The sequence below is a fragment of the Antedon mediterranea genome, chromosome 2 (assembly GCF_964355755.1).
Source record: "Antedon mediterranea chromosome 2, ecAntMedi1.1, whole genome shotgun sequence".
Classification (NCBI taxonomy): Eukaryota; Metazoa; Echinodermata; class Crinoidea; order Comatulida; family Antedonidae; genus Antedon; species Antedon mediterranea.
Genome location: NC_092671.1, coordinates 33,529,010 through 33,534,275, shown reverse-complemented (window position 1 = coordinate 33,534,275; position 5,266 = coordinate 33,529,010).

Below are 5,266 nucleotides of genomic sequence, written 5' to 3'. Positions count from 1 at the left end.
ATTCAATTGATAATATGTCAACATTAGTAGTAGATCGACATTCTGTAGAATTAGCAGTTGGTAATGTTAATATTCATAAGGCCATTGGTAATGACCAAATTAGTAATACTCTTCTTAGATCAGCCGCATCTCCACTTTCATATCCTCTTTCCAAAATTTACCAGCTTTCAATAACCTCTGGAATTTTCCCTATGACATGGAAATTTGCTAATGTCTTGCCAATTCACAAAAGTGGCTCCAAAAAGGCAATGGAAAATTACAGTCCTGTTTCTCTGTTGCCTACTTTATCGAAATTGTTCGAACCAATTGTTCACGATGCGGTTTTTAAACATAAGTTCAGTTATTACTTCGGTTCAGCATGGTTTTATTCCTGGAAGATCGTGTCAGACCAACCTCGCATTGCTTCTTTCTACAGCATACAATGCTTTGAATAGTCAGAAGCAATGTGATGTGGTCTACACTGATTTTTCTAGAGCATTTGACTCGGTCCCTCATGATTTACTTGTTTTTAAGATTTCAAAGTTGGGTTTAAAAGGCAATCTTCTTAAATGGTTTTCAGATTATTTGACTGACAGGAAGCAGAGGGTAGTCATCAGTGGAAACTGTTCTGAGTGGCTTCCTGTACTTTCTGGGTTTCCGCATGGGTCAATTATTGGCCCCTTGCTTTTTAATTTGTATATTAATGACCTTCCTTCTGTTTTTAAGATTTCACAATCACTTCTGTTTGCTGATGACCTTAAGTTGTTTAAAGTAATCTCTTCACTTGACGACGCTCATCTGCTGCAAGAGGATCTAGATTCTCTTGTGGGATGGGCTGAGACATGGAAAGTTTCTTTAAAAATAAGCAAATGCAAATCTGTGTGTATCACTCTGAAAACAAAGCCTATTATAACCAAATATAAGTTGAATGATCAGGAATTAGATTATGTTAATTCTCAAAGGGATTTAGGAGTTTTAATTGATAGTAAGTTAAATTTTTGTTTACATTTTAATTATGTTGTATCTAAGGCAAATAGAATGCTGGGTTTGTTATGGAGGAACTGTAGATTCATGGGCAATGGTGGAGCATTAACATCATTGTACCGTTCAGTCGTGTGCCCCCACCTGGAATACTGTTCAGTCATTTTTAATTCAATTTCTTGTACTCAATCTCAGCGTGTTTATAATGTTCAGAACAAATTCATTAGATTCCTTACTCGCACTTGTCCTAATTATTATGTTTCTCTTATTCCTCTTGAAAATCGTAGTGTTGTTTTTGATATGGTTTTTTTTATACAACTCATTCAATTCCGTTTATGATTGTCCTATTGTTGCTTTGTTTAAGTTGAATATACCAACTTGTACTCGCAGCAAGTGTTTGCTTCACGTTCCTTGTGGTCGTGTTGAATGCACAAAACGAGGTATTTTTCAGCGGTTACCTAACACATTTAATAGGTTACTTGTTTGGATATTGATTTATTTTATGATAGTTTAAATGTATTTAAGGGTAAAATTGTTAAATCTTTTTAATGTTGTGATCATTGTTTATGTTTTTGTTGTTTATTTGAATACATTTTATAGTTTATTATGTTTAGATTCAACCTGTTAGTGGCGGTTTCATCGCTGTTGGTTGACAACTGAATAAAATAAAAATAAAATAAAAACCACTGGGAATTACTACCACAAAACCTTTTGAACTTAACATTAAGAACATACTCCAAGATCGGTAAAATTATTACTACCAAAATTTAAGTTTCAATATTAACCACCATTTAAGCTGTTTTTTAGTTTCATTCCAAATTTGTTTATATCTCTACCAAGCTACCTTCTTTGTTTTCTACTCTTATTCAGTCTCCACCCACCATTCACCACCCTTTCTCCTTTTGTGGTATTTCTTGTATTCCTGTCCACCCAAGCAGCACTTATGCTACATATGACGTTATCCAAATTCCTTCACTTGCACTGATGAAGGGCTAGTGTTGCTCGAAAGCTCTGCTAACTTCTCTGGCTGTTTTACTTTATCGTTTTAATCTAGTTTTTCGCTTCTTTTTTGTTGTACCTCCATTGAGATCCAGCCACTGATACCCACAGCATTGTCATTTTTCAGTAATTTGCCTTTGGATTTATATATATATGTATACATAGTTGTAAATCAAAATTGAGAGTTAAATTCGAATAAAAAATATGTTACTGCAATTACAATAACCTCAATGAGTTCAGAAAAACTGCTACTTAGTCCTTATCTCACCAATTTCAAAATTATTATGCATATGTGCATATATTTTCTTTAGTCTGTGGCCTTTTGAATAATGAAAATTAAAGTACAAGAAGTATTTAGGAGTCTGTGGAAGTTTACCATATAGGCCTACCATGAACAAATAAAGTAGTTATCAGATGAAGTACATTTCAGAATTTAAAGTTAAACGAATCTATCATCGATTATTTTATTGTATAATTATCAATATCAATCCTCCTCTTGGTACGGCGGTATGTACATCTTATCTGAACGCATCTTTTTTCCTGGGTTCAAGTCCTGCCACATGTCAGGATTTTTTTCTAAGGACAAAATTACAACTCCACTCCCAAAGACTTGTAATAAGACTTTATTTATGTAGATCATCTTGTGTATATGTTTGTCTTGTGAACCTCTGAGGGTCCCTAATGATCAGCAATCAGCTGGATGGATCACCCTCATTAAATATGGTAAAAAAACATGCAGAGTATAATGCTATTTCTTTAAACTAGTTTCAGGCAAAGGCAGAAAACAAAGACGAGGATAAAAGTGAGTACATTGTACCCAAAAAATGTTATATGATTCATTTTTCATCGTTTTAAGACAGATAACGATACCGTACCATAACGCACCTACATCAATTGTAGTTCACTGTTATCTGACATTTGACCTTACAGTGCAGGTCACATACCTAATAACATTACTATACATAACATTATTTACAATAAAAATGAGTGAAATTGTTTCTTTTCTTTTTTTAGTTGGGTGTGTCATGGAAAATCGAACGTGTGAATGCTGTGATGTACACACGTGACTTGTCTAGATCTACTAAATGTGTTAGTCCTATTGTATTCATGTTTTGCTTTTAAATTTGCTTGGTTAGCCTTTATTGGTACTTTATTAAATAAAATACCTATGGTTGATACGTAATTTTAATCGTTTGTATTTTGTATTGAAACTCACACAATGCGACATGTTGGCCGTGATATTTAGCGTATTATTATTATATTATTTTCCAATTTATTACTGAAACAAAATTCTAGGTGATGTCTGTAGAAAATGTTTTCGAAAATACATAATGTACTAATAATCCAGACGCATCGATGTGTTTCCTACTAAACGCAAGGACATAATACTCCAACGCTTTTTATTGGAATAGTCGTTTGCGTTACGACTTGTTTCTTGCATTGCGTTCTAGTTGGATTCAGGCTTTAGAAGAGAATGAATTAAATTATTAATCATCATATCTACAGGATTTAGAAGAGACGAATGACGTCATGTCTACCTTTAGAAGAGAATGATGACAATATCTTGGATCTCTTTCGTCTAAAAGCTTTATGATGTTCGGATAACGAGATCATTAGCCTAGTCATTTCTACATTCTACATTCTTTAATTCAAGAAGATATGATCAAATGATGTGATTATCTTAGGCGGTTTTTATAAATAAGGAAGAATAATGAGAATAAAGTTAAAGACACATTCCCTACGTTTTTTAGATCTAATTTAGGCCTAAGATCACAAACTACAGTATATTTAATGTAAAAATAATACTATATGGTCCTATTGCGAAAACTTTTTTCGTCTTTAAATGGTAAAAAATGTGAAAAATAAGTTGAATCTAATAATTATAGCGGCCCGCTATAAATCCCAAAATGAATTGCGTGCGGATTGATATTTTTGTTTTTCTTTTGTAATTCACCCACTTTTCGATAGATCGTGAGGCCAAAACAAATGGAAGACTCCTAACTTTCCAGCGAAAATACCGTTTTTTCCCCAATTTGTATCAACGGAGTCTGGCAATAGAAAGATAATTAATGCAGCAACTATACAACGCCAGGCTAGTTATATAGCCAGCGTACGATGTTCGTACGTTACCGATGTTTACCAGCTAGGCCTACAAAACCAAGCCTACCTAGGCTAGGCCTAAAGACCGTTCACGAGAGGTCAATCAATGGTTTAGTGTTTTTAAAGTAATATATATGTATTATTCTTACAAAACGTCACAAATTGTAGGAAAGGTGTCTTTAAGTTAAGATTCAAACTTTTCAAAATATTTAAAAATAGTTTCCTGACGTACGAAACTGATTGAAGATTGTATGTTTACAACAGGGCCTAACTTGCGCTTTCCATGTCAGAATAAAAATCATCAAGTGATTCCACAAATGTAATCTAATCCATTTTTTTCTTCATGTTAACACAACCACCTATATACAGTAGGTTACTGTATATAAAATAGGATCTTGCCTTCAGGACGATTCGGCCCGGAGACGATTCGGCCCGGCCCGGCCCTGGACTTTTCGGCTAGGGACGATTCTGCCCTGAGACGATTCGGCACACATACATTTATCGGCTTTGATATGCATTTTATTAGCATAAAATAAGGTTTTTCCCCCAAAATTTATTTTCAGAGAGACTATGGGTTAGTACTACTAGGGATAAAGATGCAATAAAGCAAACAGTTTGAAAATATTGTCGAAAATGAACATTTTGTAGTCACGCGAACTATGTAAAAAGTTACGCCCTCTGTTGACCGCTTGACGAATGCACGAAAAAAAAAGTTTTCGAAGTACTAAATTGAATATAATATTACGTTTTTTTAGTAATTTATTTTATATATTATATCAACATTGTCAATATCAATAAAATACGGATTGTTAAACCCCTTTAAAAACTTGATAAATAAAAAAATGAATATGAATTTGGTCTGAAGTGAGACGTTTCGGGTCTCAAAGTGGGCCGAATCGTCCCACCAAAAGTGGGCCGAATCGTCCCACCAAAAGTGGGCCGAATCGTCCCACCAAAAGTGGGCCGAATCGTCCCACCAAAAGTGGGCCGAATCGTCCCGGACCGAATCGTCTCAGGGCCGAATCGTCCCGTTACCACTTATTTTCGTAACAACACAAGGGGCTGGGAAAATGTGTTTTTACTACAAAATAAAACATAAACAGAAATTTATACTTTTACAACATTTTTCCGAGGTAATTTTGTTGAAATGTTTTAGAGCTGAGATCTAGGCCTATACTGTAGAAATAAAGATGAAAAACGTGGGTAG